Raw genomic sequence first — 24,677 nt, 5'->3', positions numbered from 1 at the left:
GCAAAAAACAAGACTTCAGGAATTGATGGAATATCAATTGAGATGTTTCAACAAACAGATGCAGTGCTGGAAGTACTCACTTGTCTATGCCAAGAAATTTAGAAGACAGTTACCTGGCTCACTGACTGGAAGAGATCCATATTTATGCCTATTCCCAAGAAAGGTGATCCAACCAAATGCAGAAATTATCAAACAATATCATTAATATCACATGCAAGTAAAATTTTGCTGAAGATCATTCAAAAGCGGCTGTAGTGTTATATCCACAGGGAACTGCCAGAAATTTGGCTAGATTCAGAAGAGGATGTGGGACCAGGGATATCATTGCTGATGTCAGATGGATTTTGGCTGAAAGCAGAGAATACCAGAAAGATGTTTACCTGTGTTTTATTGATTATGCAAAGGCATTAGACTGTGTGGATCATAACAAATTATGGATAACATTATGAAGAATGGAAATTCCAGAACACTTAATTGTGCTCATGAGGAGCCTGTACATAGGTCAAGAGGCAGTTGTTTGAAGAGAACAAAGGGATACTGCGTGGTTTAAAGTCAGGAAAGGTGTGCATCAGGGTTGTGTCCTTTCACCATACCTATTCCATCTGTACGCTGAGCAGATAATCCAAGAAGATGGACTATATGAAGAAGAACGGGGTGTCAGGATTGGTGGAAGACTCATTAACAACCTGCGTTATGCAGATGACACAACCTTGCTTGCTGAAAGTGAAGAGGACTTGAAGCACTTACTGATGAAGATCAAAGACCACAGCCTTCAGTATGAATTGCACCTCAACATAAAGAAAACAAAAATCCTCACAACTGGACCAATAAGCAACATCATGATAAGTTGAGAAAAGATTGAAGTTGTCAAGGATTTAATTTTACTTGGCTCCACAATCAACAGCCATGGAAGCAGCAGTCAAGAAATCGACATTGCATTGGGGAAATCTGCTGCAAGAGACCTCTTTAAAGTGTTGAAAAGCAAAGATGTCACCTTGAAGACTAAAGTGCACCTGACCCAAGCCATGGTATTTTCAATGCCATCATATGCGTGCAAAGCTGGACAATGAATAAGGAAGACCAAAGAAAATTGATGCCTTTGAATTGTAGTACTGGTAAAGAATAATGAATATACCATGGACTGCCAAAAGAATGAACAAATCTGTCTTGGAAGAAGTACAACCAGAATGCTCCTTAGAAGCAAGGATGGCAAGACTACATCTTACATACCTTGGAAATGTTGTCGGGACAGACCAGTCCCTGGAGAATGACATCATGCTTGGTAAAGTACAGGGTCAGTGAAAAAGAGGAAGACCCTCAATGAGATGGACTAATATAGTGGCTTCAATAATGCACTCAAGCATAACAATGATTGTGGGCATGGCACAGGACCGGGCAGTGTTTCGTTTTGTTGTACATAGGGCCACTATGAGTTGGAACCAACTGGACAGCACCTAACAATGTAAAACATGTATGTTTATATATATAGACATAACTTCATATATAAAGACATAACTTCTGCCCTGAATCTCTGAGGCACGATGCCAGGTGAGTTGGCACAGTAGGCAGTAGGAGTTTCCCTGGAAGCCACGTCTACACTAGGATGATTACCGATAACATGGAAGTGACTCAAAACTGCATAAATATATCCTACTTAAACCCATACTGAGTATGTTCCAAATTCCACTTTCTCAAAATCAGATTAAAAAAATACTTATGACCGCCCCTATACCACCCAACATAAGAAAAAGTAAAACAAGGAAAGTTGGAGAAGAAGAGACAGTGAGCTTAACTGATTGCAGTTATAGTACCAAGAAACTTTTCCCAGGGGTGAATATTTTAATAAAGCTCAGGCCGATGTCCCAAACTAGCACAGTCTGTGACTTTTGGAGTTAAATGCTCCACTCCCAAATTGTAAACTTCATTCAGGAAATATGAAATCGGCTTCATGACTGTTTTTGTTGAAAATCAAGCTTTTTTTTTTTTTTTTAAGCTTTCATCAGGTAAAATAAAATAAAATAAAATCTCTTTTTGAAGTGGGCCAAGTCATATCCCCACCTCTCTGCAACATAAACAGTCTAGGAAAAGAAACAGGAGTTATATTGAATTTTGTGACCACCCTCAGAAGGCAAGGCTGTGCACCAAGGTACCAAACGTTCATAGTAGACATTGCCTGTTTGCCTCTGAGTCAGGCACATATACCATTAGGTAAAACAGGGCCCTTTGGATTTTCTAATTAAGTGTACTAAAATAAAAGGTGGATTGAGATTATCCAGCTGGATGAGAAACTGGGTGGAATTAAGGAAAGCTCCTTAGGGAGAGATGTGTAGGGCAGTGGTTAAAAGTGCAGGTTTCTGGACTTATTTGGTTATTTAGTTATTATTTGTCTCTCCCCATTAAAATGTAAGCATCATGAGGACAAGGAGTTTGCTCTGCTCTCTGCCATCTCTAGTGCCCAGCACACACTAAGTGCTCAGCTAACATTTTTGGCTTGGATGGAAAGAAGAAAAGAAGGAAGGAGGGAATGGACGAAGGGAAGGATGAAAGGAAGGAAGAACGCCAGCCAGCCAAGGCTTTGCCTTAGGTAAATCACAAGCCAGTATGTCTCAAGTTCCTTGCCTGTAAAATGAGGATGAAAATGGTCCCTCCCTCATAAAGTCGTTGTGAGGAATAGATGAAGTAAAAAATATAAATTATTTATAAGGGGGTCTAAACAGTTGCCCTTGAGTAGATTCCAACTCAGGGTGACCCAGTGTGTGTCAGAGTAGTACTATGTTCCACAGAGTTTTCAATGACTGATTTTTCGGAAGCAAATCACCAGGCCTTTCTTTCGAAGCACCTCAGGGTGGACTCAAAGTTCGAACCTCACAGTTAGCAGCTGGGCACAGTAACCATTCGAACCACCCATTCTATCTTCCCTTAGATCCTTCGAGCTATCATTCAAGTATCCTAGAAGGCATCCAACAATGGAATGTTATTACTACTTGGATTAGAGGGAAGGGACTGAATTAGAAGAACAAGTAATGGAAACGTGTCAAGGGGCCTGAAATCTCTATTCTAAAAATTGACAACTTAATGCGAGAGTTTGAAGGCCTGGGATTTGATTCACAGGCAGGAATGAAAGTAAGAGCGTCCTGTGATGTAGCAGGAAGACCCGCCCCATCGCCCATCTCCCCACCCCCCAATTGGGTAAACGCAATCAATAACATCCTGTCAGGAACTTTCTGTGGTCTCATGTAAATTTAGGCTACCTGAATAAAAGATAAAAACTGTCATTTCCTCTGTCATCACAAAGCACGATGATTGATCTATTCCTTTGAGAGAACCAAACTGAACCAAATGATTGCTTATACTTGCCTGGTCATATGTGTCCATTGTGAAATATAATAAGATTTTTTTTTTAATTGTGAAAGATAGTAGGATATTTTTGGAGCATGTGGAGAGAGATGATCACTAGAGAAAATAGGGAGTAATTAACTCAAGCCAATGGGCAAGCCATGATAATCACTCCTAAGACGGTCTACAAAGGAAAAAGTGTCAAGAGCTGCTTAATCAACCCTGAACTGCGGGGGTGACTAGTTATAATTTAGGTGTTTTCCAATTAGCTAATACAAAACAGTAATAAATAGCCAGCTGCATTCTTAACACAATGCTTCCATACACTTAAAGAGAGTTTGGAACTTTGAACTTGATTTGGGATGTTCGTAGAAAATTTTACTTCTCAAAATTATTATTTATTGTTTATCAAACCTGTGATCTTCAAAGAAATTTAGGCTCACAAAGGCAATGATAAAAGTCACTGAGGCAGAAACCTGGGGCTATTTTAACAGACAGGCAAGTCATTTTGATTAATGGATTCTTTAAAATGGGGAGTAGGGCTGAAGACCAGACTCCTGAGCTGTGTTCAGCATAAAAGGCCAATTCACAACTTGTCTCACACCATTTATAACCTGATCTTCTCTGAAGGGCAGGCAGTGTTGTAGTCAATGCTATCCATGTGGAATGTTACATAGAGTTGTACAGCAGACAGCTTGGTGTTTCGGCAGGCCCTCCAGAAAAATGTGAATTCTGGGCAGATTATGACCAGCTGAGGGTCAGCCGGAATCCCTGAGTGGCTCAAATGGCTAGGGGCAGTCCTGCTCTGTGACACATGGACTCCCCATGAGTCAGAATCGACTCCATGGCAATGGGTTTGGTTTGACTTGGCTACTCCGGTTTAACTTTGTGTAGATATCTGAAATGGTACCACTTTCGGTATGTGAGCAACTCAATTAAATTTTGCTAAGATAATAATAACAATAATAATATTAATAAATTATATCTAACATTATTGAAAATTTACAATATCCTGGGCATTATACTGGAATCCCTGGCGGCGTAGTGGTTAAGTGCTACAGCTGCCAACCAAAAGGTCGGCAGTTCGAACCCACCAGGCACCCCTTGGAAACTCTATGGGGCGGTTCTACTCTGTCTTATAGGGTCGCTATGAGTTGGAATGGACTCAATGGCAATGAGTTTGGTTTGGTTTTGGGGGGCATTGGACTGTGCTGCTGCCATTGAGTCAATTGAGATTACAGCCTTGGAAACCCTACGGGGTAGTTCTACTCTGTCCTATAGTGTCACTATGAGTTAGAATTGACTTGACGGCAACTGTGTTTTTTTTTTTTTAATTATTTTTTTTACTTTATTCATCTTTAAACCAAGGAAATTATAAAATATAATTTCTCTCTCTCTCTTTTTTTTTTAATGGAGGGAAGAACCCCCGAAGGCAAAAATGCCTAAGGCCCGTGAAAGTCTTAATGTGACCTTGCCTATTGGCTGTGCAGGCTTTACAGGATCTCTCTGCTTACTGATGGATGCAATTTCGTGTTCCACCCTCCCTCATTCCCCACCTCTCCACCACCCCTATTCACGTGGCTGCTACCTTTCTGACTTCTGGCTCTCTCTTTTGGTGGTCAAGTGCAACAAGAAGGTCTGGTTAGAGAAAATCATGACAGCTGCTTTTTAGCATAAATAAGCACACCGGGGACCCAGTGTTAGAAAGGTGGTTTCCTTTCCCTTTCAGCGTGATGAGGAAACGTGACTGCGCCGGGGCATCTGCATCACCACTCAGACAGGGTTTTTCTGGCCACAAATTGTCTAGTCATAAGAAAACAATCCACACCAAAAGAATATTACCCGAGAGGAAAGAAAAAATGGCAGGAAAAACCATCTCTACATATTGTATGATTAAAACTATGTGTCATGATGGAAAAAGCAAAACTATAAAGAGAGCAAAAAGATAAGTGGTTGCCAGGGCTCAGGGGAAGGGATGAATAGGTGGAGCTCAGGGCATTTTTAGGGCCGCAAAACTATCCTGCAGGATATACTATAAGGGTGGGTACGTGACATTATGCCAATGTCAAAACCCACAGGGTTGGACAACACAAAGAATGAACTGTAATATAAATTATGAAAAAATAAGCCAAACCCATTGCTATTGAGTCGATTCCAACTGATAGCAACCCTTTAAGACAGAGTAGAATTACCCCATAGGGTTTCCAAAGAGCAGCTGGTGGATTTGAACTGCCCACCTTTTGGTTAGCAGTTGAGCTGTTAACCACTGTGCCACCAAGGCTCCAGTATAAACTATTGTTGTTGTTAGGTGCCATTGAGTTGGTTCCGAATCATAGTGACCCTTCATGCAACAGAATGAAATGTTGCCTGGTCCTGCGCCATCCTCACAATCGTTATGCTTGAGCTCATTGTTGCAGCTACTGAGTCAATCCATCTCATTGAGGGTCTGCCTCTTTTTTGTTGACCCCTACTTTACCAAGCATGATATCCTTCTCCAGAGACTGATCCCTCCTGATAACATTCAAAGTATGTGAGACATAGTCTCACCATTCTTGCTTCTAAGGAGCATTTTGGTTGTACTTCTTCCAAGACAGATTTGTTTTTTCTTTTGGCAGTCCATGGTATGTTCGACATTCTTCGCCAACAACACAATTTTGAAGGCATCAATTTTTCTTTGGTCTGCCTTATGCATCGGCCAGCACATGAGGCGATTGAAAGCACGATAGAATTCAATTAATAATGTTATTTTTGTTAGTTGCCATCAAGTCAGTTCAACTTATGGCCACCCCAGGTGTGTCAGAGTGGAACTGTGCTCCGAAGGGTTTTCAAGGCTGTGACCTTTCCGAGGCAGACCTCCAGGCCTGTCTTCTGAAGTGCCTCTGGGTAGCATCCAACCGCCAACCTTTCAAATAGTAGTAGAGTGCTTATGTATCAACATTGGCTCATCAATTGTAACAAATGTACCACACTGATGCAAGATGTTAACAATAAGATAAACTAGTATGGGGACAGAGGGAGCATATGGGAACTGTCTGTACCTTCTGTGCAATTTTTCTGTGAACCTAAAACTACTCTGAAAAAGTCTATTAAAAAAACAAACATCTAAACTGCTTAACGAGGGATCCCTCTTAAATCCGGGGTTCTGGGAAGTGCACCTGTCACAACTGAAAATGACAATCACATGCTTGGTGGCCTGGAGGCATGACCCTAGCGGGGCTGACCATCTCCAGATTGAGCCTTCTTTGTGTTGATTCTTCCCGCAGTCCTCATTCTTTTTAGGAAGCTGAGGTTCCAAATGTCAGCCCAAACTACTTACAAGACCTGAAATAAATCTTGGGTTAAGACAAGGACCCTAATGAGAAGACAAGAGCCATTTTGACCCCCAGCTGGGCTGGGGACCAGCTGAGACCTGTGCACCTTAACTTTTGTTACATTTGAACTTTAATGACCTCTATGGCCAAGTCTGGCCTGTGAGTAATAAATACGAAGCCCTCCTTTCAGCTCTGTAGTTTAAAGAAAGAGGAAGGAAACAGTCCATTGTTTTTCTAACCTTGCAGTTTCCTAATGTAAGATGGAAAATTGAGGGTGGCAAGTGAAAGCAGCAGGCGTCACTATAGAAGGACATCCGGTGAGGCACTAATGGGGCATCTGTTAACCCTGGGGCAATGGGGGACAGGGAGCAAAACAAGCTGGAGCAAATTTCCTTAGTAAATATATCTCAACACTCACTACAACCAGCTCTTTATTTGAAACCTAGTAGCACACAGTCTATCCAATTCAATGCCTTAAACCCAGGAAAGAAAACCTTCTCGGGTTTAATTACAGTGGAAAAATGCATTAGAGCAATGGTTTCCTCCAGCTCCAAGAAAGATTTTGTTGTACTCAGAGGAGTTAAGTGAGGCAAAAAAAAAAAAAAAAGAGAGAATTTTTTAAAATACTCTGTTCTGTTCATCCACTAATTTGATCAAAAATAGCTCTCAAGTTTGTTCAGCACAATTTGAACTTCATAATCGTGCAGGTGATTATGGGGCCCCATTAGTGTTTTCAAAGCGCTTTGTACATTAGGGGCCCTTTAAACATTCTACCATAATAAAAACAACCTCATAAAAATCCCACACATTTCACATACCCTTTGATAACCCATCACACAATAATGATCTTGAGTAACTAACAGGCTGTACTACATTCAAACCAGTCACTTAGAGGCAAAAGTTTTGTATCTTATTATCTCTTGGTAGAATTACCCAAGACCCTAGAAGAAGAAGAAGAAAAAAAGCACACTTGCTTTGCTCCTAGATGAGCAAATTCCATGAGTCATCAGAAATAGCTCTTTTCATAGCATCTGGGGTCTTAAAAGCTTGTGAGTGGCCATCTAGGATACTCCACTGGTCTCACCCCTCCAGGAGCAAGGAAGAATGAAGAAAACTAAAGATACAAGGGACGTTAGTCCAAAGGACTAATGGACCACATCTACCACAGCCTCTGCCAGACTAAGTCCAGTAAAACTAGATGGTACCCGGCTACCACCACTGACTACTCTGACAGGGATCACAAAAGAGGGCCCTTGACAGAGCTGGAGAAAAAAGTAGAACAAAATTCTAACTCAAAAACAAAGACAAGACTTGCTGGCCTGACAGAGACTGGAGAAATACTGAGAGTATGGCTCCCAGACACCCTTTCAGCTCAGTAATGAGGTCACTCCTTAGGTTCACCCTTCAGCCAAAGACTGAACAGGACCATGGAACAAAACAAGACTAGAGGGGCACACCAGTGCTGCAGCAGGGACTGGAAGGCAGGAGGGAACAAGAAAGCTGGTAATAGGGAACCCAGGGTTGAGAAAAGAGAGTGTTGACATGTCATGGGGTTGTTAAACAATGTCATAGAACAAAGTATGTACTAACTGTTTGATGAGAAACCAGTTTGCTCTGTAAACCTTCATCTAAAGTACAATAAAAATAAAAAGTAAAAAAGAGAAGAAATAGCTCCTTTCTTCTCTGCCTATCTCCTTCTAGGCAGGTTTGATACAGGAAGGCTGGGACCAGCATTCAGGTGACCTGGGCTTCAATCTCACTCCTGTAACTGTCTGTCTGTGGGATCTGGGGTCTCATCCTCTCTCTGAAGATGAAAAGGTTGGTCTAGAATCAGGGACTCTGAGAGGATACCCCCATCCCCGAGTTCTGAGCATGTGCTCTATGGCCTTTGGGTTAGAGAAAGTTAAGTAGGGGACATCCTGCCCACCTCTTCTCAGTCAGAGCAAATCCCTTTTGTTTCATATGCAGGGTTCCCAATTATCTTTTCATTAAAAGAAAAAAAAAAATTTAACCATCAGATTAAATGAACTCTAAAAAAAAAACCCATTGCCGTCAAGTCAATTCCAACTCATAGCGAACCTATAGGACAAAGTAGAACTGCTCCACAGAGTTTCCAGGGAGCACCTGGTGGATTCAAACTGCCAACCTTTTGGTTAGCACCTGTAGCACTTAACCACTACATCAGCAGGGATTCCACCAAACTCTAAGTTCCCTTTCATTTTGGACATAATGTAAATCTGTACTGCTAAGAGCCTACCTTGGGTGAGTTAACCCTCATATCAAGCAACTATTTCAGAAGGGGGTTTAACCCACTAATATTTATTCAGGAATTAATAGGAATTATTTTATCCTGTTTAGTAGAAAGCTGAGTTCTGAAGAAATGGATATAAGGTCGGTAAGTCTTGATAGGAAAATTGAAGGAGAAAAGTGGGAAGAAGACCAGAGGAGATTGAGTACATGGGGCCTTGCCCAAGGACAGCAGACCATAATGGCACTGCTCAGCAGAGGCTGATAGGCAGCCAAGGGCTCCCAGGGGCACCGGGCAACAGCCAGAACTTTAAGCATTTATCACTGGTCTTTTCCACATGCCACCTTCCTCAATCTTTACAAGAGAGCACAGAAAAATCAGCCATTGAAAGCCCTATGCAGTACAGTTCTTCTCTGACAAGCATGGCATCACCATGAGTTGGAATCAATGGCAGCTGGTTTTTAACAATATCCCTATTTTTCAGGTGTAGGAACAGAGGTTTTGTGTGGCTACATAGTTGTCCAGGAACATCCAGATAATCAGTTCTAGAGGAGTCAGAATCTTGGCACAAGGAAATGAGAGAGGTGCCAGGGAAAGGGGGGGAGGGAAGACGATTTGTCTGGTCCTACTCTCCATTTTGTTCCAGTCATGTCCTAAACTCTACTGTCACTCAGTCACTGAACATTTATCGAGCTTCTACATCACGCTGGTATTGGGAGAAAGATGAACAAGTCATAGTCTTCACCTTCTAGGAGTTTATGGCTGGCAAGATATGTATGTAAATGTGGCAATACTAAGGTTAGTCACCAAACATTTTTGTTCTTCTCCCAAACACATAGTAGGGCTGTGTTTCTACGCCTCCTTAAAGGTGAGGGTGTTCCTGCTTTGGCCAGTGACATTTGAGCTGAAGTGATGTGTGACACTTCCAGGTGGAAGCTTTAAGAGCCTGGGCAAGATCCACCACTCTGTTTCCTTGGGCCATGGTGACTGGCAACATGTCACATGGTATCTACTGCATCAGCCTGGATCCAGAGGAAGGACAATGTGGAGCAGAGTCCTATAGAACTGATATGGACATGTAGTTTAAGGAAGAAATAAATCCTGCTGTTTTAAATAGGAGTTCGGAGTTGTTTGTTAACTCAGCACTACCTGGCCTATCCTGACTAATGTAGTCAATATTCGCCAAAGCAGAAGGATTAGGAGACCGGAGTTTTATGTGACTAGTCACTCACATTCATTAAACCCACAACACAATTCTTTCAAAGAGACTTAGAAGTTTTCTTTTTTTCCCCTTCATTTTCAAACCTAGCAAAATACATTTTCACTTGCCTACTATACTGTGGTCAGCAGACTCTGTTGTGTAATTTAATATTAGTTAAATATAATGAGTTTCCTTACTGCAATTTATTGTTAATTAAAACCTCTTTCAAAGTTTCTACAGTTTGGGCTTATAAACATGGATGGAAACTTCTGGTATATTTTTTATAAACCAAACAGCCATAACAAACTCTAAAGAAGAGGTGGGAGTCTGGGGGGAGGGAAGGTCCTATAAAGCAGGAAAGGAACAGGTGGAAGGCACTTGCATTTTTTCTTTTGCTGAGCCCTTGGCAGTTACTTTGACTTACCCCATCAAAGGCAATACAATACCTTCAACCAATTCTCAATTTCGGCTTTATTTTTCTATGCTCAAAATACTACTGCATTACTCATTACAATTCTCTGTTCTGATTTTTGGCCCTTCCATGGAGAAGTTGCCTATATCCTAGTTCCCCTGTAAATTCATGAAGCTTCATTAAAAAAAAAAAAAAAAAAAGTTGCTCTCCAGTCGATCTGGATATGTGCCGGAGTAGAACTGTGCTCCATAGGACTTTCAATGGCTGATTTTCTAAAATAGATCACCAGGCCTTTATACTGAGGCACCTCTGGGTAGACCCGAACCTCCAACCTTTTGGTTAGCAGCCGAGCATGTTAACCATCTGTACCACCCAGGGACTCCAAACTCCTAACAAGCTATCATTTACAGACTGTGGGCAGGCTCCTTGCTTTGTGTAGATTTCCTCCCTGACTCCTCACAATAACCCTGTGAGGCAGGCACTCTTGTTACAGATTTTGCACATGAGGAAACTGAGGTTTTTAGGGGCAAGTAACTTACCCAAGTCCCATAGCCAGTAACTGGTAGAATCAGGCAGCTTGCCTCCAGAACCCACACACTTAACCCCCACAAGCCTCCTGGCTATCTCACTCCCTAGGAATATGTTTCCTGGCCAAGTGGTTGGGGCACCCTAGGCCTCAGCCCCCCATTCCCACCACTGCATGGTTTACGAGCCAGGTGTGCGGAGCATTGTGGGGCGCAGACACACAGTGAGAGCACAGAGCCCGCACACCCCTGAGAACAGACTGTGCAGCCAGAGGCAGCCAACCAAAGCTCATTGTCCCAGCCTGCTTCTGAAAGAAGGTCTTAAAATAGCATTTGACAATGTCGGGACACACAGGTACCTCATGTGACTGATCTCTGGGACTCCAAGTATACCACTGAAATCCACACTCTGGAAAATACAGGAGAGTCAGAAGGTCTAGTTCTGGACCTGGCTCTGTCATTAACTAGCTCTGTGACTGTAGCCGATAATAACAGGAAACAACTAGTCAAGGAAGGCTGACTTTGGTGCCAAGTGCAGTGCTAAATACTTCACATGCATGCTTTTGCCTCATTTGGGACTTCCCTATAATTACAAAAGGGCGCGTTGGTGGTCTGGTGGTAGAATTCTCACCTTCCGTGCAGGCTTGCGTGTTGCTCTGATGCTGAACAGGCTTCAGTGGAGCTTCCAGACTAAGACAGACTATCCAGTCCCTTACCAGTTATGGGGATAGTGTAGGACCTGTAGTGTTTCGTTTCGTTGAGTGTGGGGTCACCATGAGTCAGGGGCCGACTTGACAGCGGCTAACAACAACAATACCCACAAAAAGTAGGCATTATTGTTATCCCTGATTTCATAGATGACAAGGGACAAATCAAGTGGCTTGTCAAAAGTTGTTACCCAGATAGGACGTCAAAGAGCCAGGATTTATTCTGGCCATTTCCTTTCTCTGGGCCTCAGTTTATCCATCTATACAACAAGAAGGTTGGACTTGATGACCTCGAAGATCTGTTATAGCTTTAGTATTTGGGCTCCTTCACTCTGTTGAGAAGCTCTGTTTACACAGGCACCAATACTCAGGGAAAGTGAGATGGTCAGTCTATACTGCCTTGAATTTGCAACATAGCATTGTACCACTCTCCCCTGGCCCACTTTTGTTAGAATTGGCCAGAATGGACCAGACTCTGATCAAGAGAGCTCTTTTCTCTGCAACTCTAAATATTGTTAGAGAGTGCTTGCAAGCCTACCGCTAGATTAATCCCAATGACAGTGGTAATAATGAGAAAAAGATTGATGTTTAAGCACATCCTCTTTCCTTGTAATAAAATGATGTGACTTGTTCCTCAGTCTAGTGGGTGGGTTTATAATTTACATGAGGAAGCGGGTTGGAATTAAGACTAAGGGCATCTTGTTTCCACCGTGATAACTGAGGTTTATCTCACCCCTTCGGTCAGTTCTCTTGAACAAGTTCTAAGTGCATTTACAGTTTTAAATTGACTAACAACAATTCTCAAATCACTGAACCTTCTCTAGGGCCTTGGTGTTTCCTGGGTGCTAGTCAACTAATCCTAGAAGTCCTCAAACTTCAGGGTGTAGTTAAATGACCTGGGGAGTTTGCTAAAAATGCCTGGGCTCATCCTCTCTGAATGATTTCAGGGTCTAGGGTGGAACCCTGGCATCGGCATTCTTAACAATCTCCCCAAGCAATTCTGATGCCCATGGTCTGTGGAGCACACTTTTGAGAAAATGCAGACGGTTCCCTGTACCGGATTCATTTACCCTCATTTTCCCCAAGAGAGATATGGAAAGTCATTGCCCTTTTAGCCAGACACAAACCAATTAGGTCAATTTAGATCATCAGTTCAATTTAGACGATCAGTTCAATTGTGGTTTGTTTCGTTTGTTGGAGAGGTTTTATTGTTTGTTTTGGTCAACTCAGATTTTAAAGCTGTTTAACCGTGGCACACACTAGGACCCCCAATAAACATTCTCTTATTTTAAGTAAGATCACTATTTGACTTTTCTTGTTGTACAGCGAATGGACAACTTCTCCATTGAATTAACAGATTCTACTCCTTGTCTGGGGCCATCAGTCACTGCCTTCAGCCCATTTCACATAGTTGCTCAATAGTACTTCACCCCATTCCCTTGTAAAAGGTCGATTTGGAAGTATCACTCTCACCATATAAGGTAAGATGTAATTTTATATATGTATGTACATATATAATTAAATCATGTAATTATATATATAAGTAATATATGTAATTATATACATATGCATATATGTAATTATGAGGCAACTATATAATTTATCATCCAAAGCGGGGCACTTGGGAGACTAAAAGGAGGTGCTATGAATAATTTCACTGGGGCAATAGGCAGAAACCAGGAATATATGGGAAAACTGGGACACACAGTCACCCCAACTCTCACCAGTGTAGAAAGATAGAGCACCAGGAGGTCACCCACTTGCCAAGGACCCCAAAGTGACCCTCTCCTGTATGAAAGTCCACAGGACTGGATCAGACACGGACTTGGGCTGCTTTTATCTTTCCACGGGACTTGCAGCTGCCTGTTTCATTATCTTCGCTGTAAAGGCAGGTATCATCTCTCTCTTTTCATCTCCTTCCCAGCTCCTGGCCCAGGACCTTGTGGAAACAGGTGTTCAGTGAGTGTGCCATCTGATGGAGAGGTGAGCCAGGTGGCAGAGGTCGCTGTGCATACAACACCCGGCCTGGGGAGGCCCCATGTGATAGGAGAAATCCTTTGTGTTACAGAGCCAGAAAAATTGGGTTTGCTTTCTGTGTGACTTGAGGGAAAATCATTTAACCTCTCTGAGCCTTAGTTCTCTGTACAATAGGATTGAAATATTTATCTCACAGTGTTGTTAGGAAGATTAAATGAGATAATACATGCAAATCACCAAACAGAGTCTTATCAACAATGATAACTCCCTCCCTCCTCATTGCTACACTGGTCCTGCTGAACAGAGAGAGATGAGCCAGAAAAAGGCTTCATTGCTTACTGTTCCAGTTATTTACAGGGGCATAACAAGCTTCTCCAACCCAGTTGCTTAAAACAACCTTTTTATTGTGCTCACTAATTCTGTTTGGCAGGACTCTGAAGGGACACAGTGGGGACAACTCAGGGTGATTCTAAGGCTGGAGCCAGGAATCATCTGGAGGCATTTTCACTCACATTTCTGGTGGTTGATGCTGGTTGTCATCCAGAAGGTCTACATGACATCTCTCCACGTGGCCTGGGCTTCCTCGCAGCATGGTGACCTCCGGCATCTTACACAGTGGCTTAGGGCTGCAAAAGTGAATACCCCAAGAGAACCAGGAGTAAGCTGCATGGCCTTTCAAATCCTAACGTCAGAAGTCACCCCAACCATAGTCTTAAGCCAGCCTAATTCAAAGGAAGAGAACATAGAAGCCACCTTTCAATGGGACAAATGTCAAAGTCACATTGTAAGAAGAATATGTGGATGGAAAATATTGACGTGACTGCTTTTGGAAGATGTAGCCTGCCACACTTACCCTGTAAGCAACCCCAGCGATAAAGATGGCTTTAAAAAAAACGTTAAAAAAAAAAAAAAAAAACACACACATGACACCTTAGAATCCCAAAGTGCTTTGTCATTTCCTGAACCTAATGAATAGCCTGAGCCTTTGGTTAAGAGGCCATGCCTCCTGCCTTTAAGACACTAAGATGTGGCTTAGCAAAGTAGGATTGTGCCAATACTTATAGAAAACCTGAGCAGGTAAAAAATCAAGCTTTGTAAAGCAGACATTTTATGAGGCGGCCATTCATGTGAGGAGTTTGCCTGTGTATCAAATAAGACTTTAGCCTGGCGTTCAGGGCCTCTTATAACCTGACCTCCACCTACCCGACCCATGTAATCTCCAGCTATTCTGAATCACCTGCCATTCCCGAAATAGGCTTGTACTTTCTGCCATGACGCCTTTGTTCGGGCTATTTGCCTTTCTCTGGAATGTTCATCCATCCATTTCTACCTGCCAAACTCCTACCCATCCTTCTAGGCCCAGTTAAAATCCCACCTCCTCTATGAAGACTTCCCAGGTTGCCCCCTGAAGGAAGCCTCTCCTTCTGAACATCTAGAGATCTTTATTTATACCCTTCCAGCCCTTAACCACATTCCACCTCCGATAAGATTTCCCAAGCCCACATCACTCCTCCACCTCATTCATTTCCTGTCCCCGAGCCCCATCCTTAACTGTTGCTAAGAGAAAAGCAAGATCAAAGTGTTTTACCCATTGGGTTCTTACCTAGGTTCTCTCCTGGGCAGAAAGTGTTGGCATCAACAGGTGGCAAGGAGACAAAGTGCTAATGGGAAGTGGAGATGAGTCAGGTATCGGTTGCCCTGGGCAAATGATCGTTCTCCTTGTCTTATAATTTCATTTTCTGTTACTACTCTGTGCTTTTGACACCATCACCACACACACACACACACACACTTAACTCAGTCATTTAAAAGCATTATGAGTCTCTATAAGGACTGCTATCTTATCAATCCTTTTTACATAATTGTCTAGCTCAGAAATGTAGAAATCTATTTTTTAACAAGGAAATTTGTCTACTTAATGATTCTTTCTTCTCTGACAAGAATCTCTTCAATTCTTGGATTCCTATTCCTCCTCCAGAACCCCAGTCAGCTAACTCCCCATTCCACTCCAGTACACACATAAATACATTTTAAAAAACATCGATTTAGACTTAATTTTAAGTTACATTGTATTTCTTTCTATTAGACAAAAGAATAAATTTGAGTAACTTTTCTTCTGCTCAAAAGGACTTGAAGCACTTACTAATGAAGATCAAAGACCACAGCCTTCAGTATGGATTACACCTCAACATAAAGAAAACAAAAACCCTCACAACTGGACCAATGAGCAACATCATGATAAGTGGAGAAAAGATTGAAGTTGTCAAGGATTTCATTTTCCTTGGATCCACAATCAACAGCCATGGAAGCAGCAGTCAAGAAATCAAAAGACGCATTGCATTGGGCAAATCTGCTGCAAAGGATGTCTTCAAAGTGTTGAAAAGCAAAGATGCCACCTTGAAGACTAAGGTGTGCCTGACCCAAGCCTGTGGTATTTTCAGTCGCACCATATGCATGTAAAAGCTGGACAATGAATAAAGAAGACAGAGGGAGAATTGACGCCTTTGAATCGTGGTGCTGGTGAAGAATATTGAATATACCATGGACTGCCAAAAGAAGGAACAAATCTGTCTCAGAAGAAGTATAACCAGAGTGCTCCTTAGAAGCAAGGATGGTGAGACCGCGTCTTACATACTTTGGACATGTTGTCAGGAGGGATCAATCCCTGGAGAAGGACATCATGCTTGGCAGAGTACAGGGTCAGTGGAAAAGAGGAAGACCCTCAACAAGGTGGATTGACACAGTGGCTGCAACAATGAGCTCAAGCATAACAATGATTGTAAGGATGGCACAGAGCTGGGCAGTGTTTCGTTCTGTTGTGCATAGGGTCGCTATGGGTCACAGCCAACTCGACAGAACGTAACAACAACAACAACAATCTCCTGCTAAATACAGCCAGCCATCGAAGGGGGAAGTCCCTCCAACTTCCCCCATTTTTTAATTTTAATCTGATCTGAGAAGAAGACTCTCATTAATTCAAGCACACAAGCTCTTTTGCCATGTTTGGTCTGACCTTCATGCCAGAATTATGGCTCTCCTGCCCTGGTGGCACAGTGGTTAAAGCGATTGACTGCTAACTGAAATGCCGGTGGTTCAAAACCACCAGTGGCTCCATGGAAGAAGGATGTGGCAGTCTGCTTCGGTAGAGATTTACAGCCTTGGAAACCCTACAGGGTCTCTATGAGTCCAAATCGACTCCACGGCAGTGGGTTTACATCTTATTATTTGTTTCCTCCAATGTTATTGTGTTCATGACTTTTCAAATTTCATATTCTAAAACTCATCTACCACCAACCAACCAGTTGCTGTCGAGTCAATTCCAGCTCATGGTGACCCCTTGCGTGTCAGAGTAGAACTATGCTCCATAGGGTTTTCAAGGCTGTAACCTTTTAAAAGCAGATCACCAGGCCTTTCTTCTGAGGTGCCTCTGGGTAGGTTTGAGCTGTCAACGTTTTGGTTAGTAGTCGAGCAAGTAACCATTTGTGCTACCCAATGGCCCTAAAACTAAGCTAATGCTTACTTAAACTTTTAAATCACTTTGATTAATGATCAGTTAAACATTCATGATTTAGGTAACAGATTCACTCTCCAAACAGCACCCACTGAGCTCAGAAAATTAAGATTCTCTCTGTCCCTGTTTACCCCATCAGTTAATGGTCTCTTTCTTTAAATTTGTTTTCCTTCAAAACTCCAGCAACTGACTAACAGCTGACAATAATTACTACTATATCAAGGACAACCAGCACTATTTTGATACACTAAATGCCATCAAAGAAGTGGCACCACGTAAGTAGACAGACTACCGTTCAGCTGTCTAGTCAGAAACGGAGTGGTCAAGAGAACACCAATCTTCTAATTTATTATCCATATGTGGAACTCTGCCTAACTCTGCAATACTCTTTCAAGGGATATCAGAGTGAAGTAAGTAAGTAATGGACATTTCATCCGTTAGCTTTATGTGATATAATTTATGTCTCATTTAATCAGTCAATCAATAAACACTTCTTGAGTACCTACTCTGCCCAATCGAGGACATTATTATCCAACAGTCCCCAGCATTTAGATGAAAATAACCAGCTGTCATAGAGTTGACTCTGACTCATGGTGACCCCATGTATTTCAGAGTAGAACTGTGCTCCATAGGGTTTTCAATGGCTAATTTTTCGAAAGTAGATCACCTGCCCTTCCTTCCAAGACGGCTCCGGGTGGACTCAAAGCTCCAGCCTTTTGGTTAGCAGCTGGGCACATTAACTGTTTGTACCACCCAAGGACTCATGTGGACATTACATTTACATTTTACTGGTCCCCAATAATAAATTAAAAATTCAGATATTATAAACAGGTAAAATTCCAAAAAATATTTGATGGATTAAAAAATGCTGCCAACCTTTTATTTTGTGAAGGAAGGCCAAGGCCTGCCAATCAGTAGGTCTTCCTACTTAAGAGTGGAACAGAAACGGCTGGGGATATAGGAGTAGCAGGGTAAAGGCAACTGTAAAGAAGCAAATTCAGAAGACAAGAAAAATGCAAAAAATAAAGAATATTCTCTGGTCTTAAAGTTAATATCTAGAAGATGATTTGAAAATGGCAACACACACACACATATACACATGTACACACAAACAAAGGGGAATAACTCCATAGTTGTAATAACTAGGCAGGTTCCCTCCTTCCCACCAGATTTCCAGAGATGGTCCACATCGCCCTACCCAAGGCCATAGCCCCTGACAACCATCCCATAGACAGGGAAATCTTGTTGAGTCTTCCCGAGCCCAGCCAAGTCAGCTCTGACCTTGGTTTTGGATCGTGGGCTTCCTTTGTGACCCAGCTTGCACCTTCTAGCCCTCTTCTTATGTGATTTCTGAAGCCTTATCTTGGCTCCTTTCTCAGTATTCTAAGTCTCCAGATGGGCATTATACCCCTAAATCTCATCCCCATGTCCAGGCTCTGACACCGATAGCTAGTCATTCCCAATACCACTCCCCGTCTAGATGAGACTTTATGAATGCTTGCTACCCCTCCTACAGCTAGGAAGCCCCTGCTGGGCTTCCTCTGAACTCCTTGCCAGCCACCCTGTCTGCCTGGAATGCCCAGAACCACCTGCTACCTGTCTTTGCTGATCCCACAGTCCAACCACCTAAGAAAAGTGGTTCCAAGGGGATCTGGCAATCCCAGAAAAAGCATGCAACATTTTGTATGCTTATACATGCGTATATTTTTCTAGCAAGAGAACCCTTAGCACTTCTCAGCTTGTAAATGATTGTCATGACTCCAAGAAGGCAAAAGAACCACTGCTCTGGGGGCATTTTCCTGACTGAGAAATCTGAATTGTGTATTCCAGAGTAGCATTTAATCTCATTTTATAATGAAAGCATGTACTAAGGATCCCCACTGTCTAGAGAAAGTGGGATTTAGTCTAGTTTTCCTATTTCCTTCCTAATTCACCACTGATCTTCTGTCAAGCTACTTTCACATTTCCTTCCTGGTCATGCTATCCACTGGCATTTCTGCTTCTAAATAAGATAGCGCAAGTCTTGGCACATAGTAAGCACTCAACAAATGTCCGCTGTTGAGATTAATTTTCGATCATGTGAGACGGATCTCTAAGTTTAAGAAAGTTAATATTCATTTTTTTTTTCATGGCTTTTCTCCCTGGAAAAGAATATAAATTTAATTCCTATGCAAATCAATTCTCTCTAGGAAAGGTAGACTCCTCCAGATGCGCCCTCAGCTTCCAACAGTCTAAGAGAGATTTTGTTGTCTTTGTTAGTTGCCATCGAGTCAACTCCAACTCGTCGAGACACAGCACAACAGAAGAAAACGTTCCCCACTTCTGCACCATCTTCATGATAATTGGTATGCTTGAGTCCATTGCTGAGGCCTTTCAGCCTAGGGGCCTCATCTTCCAGCACTATATTGGACAATATCCTGTTGTGATCCATACAGTTTTTACTGGCTCATTTTCTGAAGTAGATCACCAGGTTTTCTTCCTAGTTTATCTTAGTCTGGAAGCTCCAGAGAAACCTGTTCACCACTGGTGACCCTGCCGGTATTTGAAAGACTGGTGGCATAGCTTCCCGCATAACAGCAACACACAAGCCGCCACCACAGTACAACAAACTGACAGCTGGTGCAAGAGAAACATAGGCCAACAGTAAAACGAAGACTGGCTCAGAGATCACTTCCACGGCTCTATGGCTATGAGGGAACCCTGGTGATACAGTGGTTAAGAACTTGGCTGCTAACCAAAAGGTCAGCAGTTTGAATCCACCAGCCACTCCTTGGCTGCCAACGCCTGTTCAAGTAAAAGTGTGAGGCAGTTTGTAAAGTTTGTAAGAGGTGCAGCCCTTTCACCCTGGGAGTTTTCCTGCACCCTCTTCTGATGCCCCTCTCCCTTTGTCCCTCCCACCCTGAAGGCCAATTGTAAAGCATTAGCTGGGAAATGAGAAGCTGAGAAAGGCGAGGTACGAGACTTCATTAGCACTTGCAGTGGGAACTTTGAGGTCTATGCTGAGGTTTCTCAGATTACCTACCCAACCCCGAGAAGGTGCTCACTGCCAAGTTGTCTGGAATGCTGGGTATCCCAGATGTGGGCTCTGGTCTCCAGGGTATCACAACTTCACCTGCGGAAACAGATTCCACTAGGTGGGTGTGCCCCTGTGTAACCTCACCACCCCCACCGCGGCTTCCCATTGCGTGAGAAGTGGCATACCCCTTTAGAAAGATCAAAGATGTTAGATCATAGTCCTTCTGCCAAGACCTTTGACACATGATCCCTCAAAAGTTGTATATCAACTTATTTTCCCTTTTTTATATATATTTTCCCAAAATGTCTGCCTCGAATTAAGCCTGTTAATTAATTCTTTAAAGAACCAATAAAACCAGAAGAGTAAAGAGGTGGTCCAGATGAATCTTCTCATATGCAAAACTTGAACCTTGACTTGGAAATCTCAAAAAAAAAATTATTGAGCAAGTTACCTTCATGAGAATTCTAATGACAAAGCAATTCCTACTGATCTCTGGAAACTGTCTAACACCAGGGTGCAGTAACACACCTGACTTAGTACGTTTTTTGTATTTGATAACAACTGTGGTATTTAATCATTGGCGTCATTCAAAATGGAAGTTGCCCTTATTTCAACGCAATCAAATGAAGCTGATTGAAATAACAGGGCCTTCTGGAAAACAGACTCACCTCTCGATGCAAAGAACAAATATTTGCATTACCTATTTATATTAAAATATGCAGAAATTTCCCAAGCATTCAGCCAACTTATAAATTTTTATAACTTCTTCAGATTGTTAACATTTTTCTTAACACACTGCATTATTTCAGCTTTGTGAAGGGCTCAATAACAATCTTTCTGGTCAGGAAAAAGGAAAGGACATTAGAATAAAGAATGCCGAATAAATAAAAACAAAACAGTACAGCCCGTACATCCACTCATACAAAGACAACTTTCATGGTGAGCTATAAGCAATTATAATAACACAATGTCCTTCATGTTGATTTCAGTAGTGAAAAGAATTTCTCTAGTTATTGAAGACTTTCCTGGCTGAGTTTCAGAAAGAAAAAAAAAAATCTGATTCTATCCCGATCTGACTTCTGTGCAATGCTAGTCATGCACATTTTAAACGCTGATAGATAATACTGCCATTCTTCTACAAACTGTTAACAGCTGTAGAAACTATTATAGCCGGCTTCAAAACATGTCTGTGTAGTCACTGCTCCCCAGACACTTAGCAATCCCAAAGCTATTCCTGGACTCACTCGGATTGCAGTGTGAACACAAAGTTTTGATTTATATTGGTAATGAAACAACAAACTTCTGATCTTTCCTCTAAATGGCCATTCAGATTACATGGACAGCATGTGCTTCGGGGGAAAGTGGAGGGCAGAATTGACAGAAACAAAAAGGAAGCAAGAAAATAAATGGCGTGGCCACCCACAGTTACCTTAAAGAAAACCCACAGCTATCGGCACAAAGCACTGTACTGGAAGTTATATCTTGGGCCACAAAAGGCACTTGTGCTTGGAAAGAAAGAAATAGCAGCAGAGGCTTTGCAAGAGGAGGTGAGCCACAGAAAGCCAGGTGCCATAAGCTGGGACATGTGCAAAGTTGAGGCTGGATGATAACACACCCAAGGCGCCATCCTGGCTATGGGGAAAAACAGAGAGAGGCCAGGAGCTTCTTATTTCAACTGAATGTTCCCCTTCACTGAATCATAATCAAAATCCCCTGAAACTGACAAACTCATGCGAGGGAATTTTGAAGTTGTGGCAATCCAACCGCCTCCAAAAGTAAAGTGTCCGTCAGAGACTTGAAGCTGTGAAGTTCCCTTCTTCGGCGTTTTCCGGCTGTCCCTCAAACGCATGGAGATGCTTTCCTAAAATGTATTGTCTCAAGCAAACCATTAAAGGATACCACCCAATTCTGCATCTAAGTTGTTCACATAGAATGGAAATATATGTAATCAATATTCAAATAATGTCCACTCCTGATGATCAGTGATGGAACGAAGAAATCTGCATAGGATGTGATATGGTTTCTATTTTCCAACTTCAAGGCCAAAAAGATAGTGAGTTTGCACCTTCTTAAGACAAGCCATTTGCTTACCTACCTTCCTGCCATCTTGGATAAAAAGAGATGCCATGGTGTGTCATTCACTTCCCAGCCATTGAGAGTCTTCTCTATGGCCAGTACAGTAATGGACACTGGACGAGTAAAAGGCCCAGCCTCTGTGTTGAAGGAACTTCCAATCTAGTTGGAAAAGAAAACATGAGTAGGTATAGAAAAGGAGTAGAAAAATCAAGAAGATCCTGAAATGCTGAGAGTGTATAAGAACAGGCTAATTGGAGTGAGATGGAATTGAAGGGCTCCATTTCAACAATCAGCAAGTTACTCAGCCTCTCTGAACCCAGGGTCAAAGTACAACTGAAATGTGATGGGAAAAGAGGTGCCAGTATAGCTGTACCATCTACTGAGATGTTTGTTTTTGTACCAGTTTGTGCATCAAGTTGCAGGTAATGAAATCCCCAATCACAGTGATTTAAACAATAAGGCCATTCAGTTATGGTATCTCACATAACCAGAAATCTGAAAGTAGGTTGCTCCAGGTTTGGTCTTGTGACTCAGGGTAGTTCTATATTTCTGTTCTGCCATCCATAACATGTTTTCTTTTTGTCTCCATGATTACTGCTTCATGTTGTCAAGAAGGCTGCTATAGCACCCAGCATCACATTCATGGCAGGAGGAAGTGAGAGCTAGTACCAGTAAGCTCTCTTCTAACACTGTCCCTTTTATCAAGAAAACAAAAGTTTTCCAAGAAGCCCCTCCCCCATCAGAGGATTTCCACTTATTGGCCAGGACTGTATCATAAGCCACCACTAACAGCAAGGAAAGCTGGAAATATTTGTATGTGAGAATAAGACTGCTATGATACACTTAGATCAATCATAATCCAGCCCATAGCAGTCAGCACAATGCCGCCAGAAGAAATCAAGACTCTATGAGCAAGGATAAAGGGGTGAAGGGTATGAAAATGCAGCTGAGTAGTTATTTCATAGTGTCTGCAACATTTCCTAGTTTTCATTTTTTTATCTTGACGAAAAACCTAAGATTTTCTTTTTGCTATCACTGGCACTAGGGTGAGTTTTTTTTATCACAAAGAAACAAAAACACAGCTCCTGTTTTTCAAGCAGGGTATGTCTATCCTGTTTGCAAGGGTGGTATTACATAAACCTAATCATCCTTTCTCTTCCAGGGCCATAGGGTCATTTTATTAAATAAGAGATGTGCTGTTCAAACACACAGCCGATAGCACTGGTTGCTACCTTGCAATCATTCGTCCCCGTTCCTCCTTGTTTACAGAACCTCAATTTTTTTTCACCCTCCCAATGCCCATATGCTCAGTAAAGGGGTGCCTTTATAGCTCCATACGGTAAGTCTTAATTAATCTAATTTAGTCATACTAATTCTATTACTCAAATCAGTAATGGGTTTAGGAATAAGCATGCGATATAACTGTGACCAAAAATTCATGAGACAAGGTCTGTTGACGCCCTTCTAGGAACAGTTTTCCTCCTTGATAAAAAGAGTAAATGGAGAAACTGTCCTTGTCTTCCTCTCACAGAAAGTATCTGAGGACGGGATGCCTGCAGCCACTTTGCAACCATGAAAAGATAAACTAGGAAAAAAACCAACGTCCTGAGAATAACAAAACCAAAACTGGGTCCTTGATGCCTCTGTTGAACCACTGAATTAACCAGCCCTAAGACTGTCCTCCCTCTGGCTTCTTATTATTTAAGGTAATAAATTCCTTTTTATTTGAGAGACTTATAATTTGTTTCCTGTGAGCCTAAAGCGTCCTCACTGACATGGTACCATTCCTATTAGCATATGCTCCAGGCTCTAAATTCTCCTTCATAAATTTATTTCACCAGCAGCAGCATCCAGCACTTATCAGTTCTCAGTTTTCTCTAGAGCACTACGCTGTTCCTTGACAACTCAACGTGGCTTGCCACCCTACTCCACGCTGCCACATCAGGATAACAGAGCCAGATATTCTGAAGTCCACATGGTCAGAAATTCAACCTCATTTGTGGTAAAAGAAGCTCTGAGGCTCTTCAGGTTCACCACTTAAAGGTTCTCTATTTCCCCTCAACCACCCACAACCCGCCCAACCTGACGTGTCTCATTAACCGTAAGAGGGGCCAGATACACTGCTCATGAAGTCACAGGCATATGGTGTCAGAGACTTAGAGGGGAAGATCTATGAAAATAATGAAATAGTCTGATAGAAAAAAACAGGTTTGTCTTAAAAAAAAAAATTGCTACATTTTGGGCTTTTATACTTAGTATAAAAATCGAGTTTTTATAAGATAAACTAAGATATAACATATCTTGTGTGTACAGATTACATGGAGAGAGGAAAAAGCTATGAACACACAAAAATAAATA

At 42.1% G+C, this 24,677-nt stretch overlaps 1 long non-coding RNA gene across 2 annotated transcripts; it reads right to left on the bottom strand.

Annotated features, from left to right (window-relative positions):
• Nucleotides 1-13,329: 13,329 nt before the first annotated feature.
• LOC126059632 (uncharacterized) lies at nucleotides 13,330-22,474 on the bottom strand. 2 transcript variants are annotated; one of them, XR_007513465.1, is made up of 4 exons: nucleotides 22,339-22,474; nucleotides 20,250-20,339; nucleotides 14,229-14,342; nucleotides 13,330-13,678 (listed from the first exon to the last, which is right to left on the bottom strand). It is a non-coding gene; the product is annotated as an uncharacterized LOC126059632 (long non-coding RNA). The 2 variants fall into 2 exon arrangements; XR_007513464.1 differs by having other exon boundaries at nucleotides 13,330-14,342.
• Nucleotides 22,475-24,677: the final 2,203 nt, after the last annotated feature.

Source organism: Elephas maximus, chromosome 16 (assembly GCF_024166365.1).
Source record: "Elephas maximus indicus isolate mEleMax1 chromosome 16, mEleMax1 primary haplotype, whole genome shotgun sequence".
NCBI classification, from domain to species: Eukaryota; Metazoa; Chordata; class Mammalia; order Proboscidea; family Elephantidae; genus Elephas; species Elephas maximus.
The sequence above is the reverse complement of the archived record's forward strand: the minus strand, read 5'-3'. Positions and strand labels throughout refer to the sequence as shown.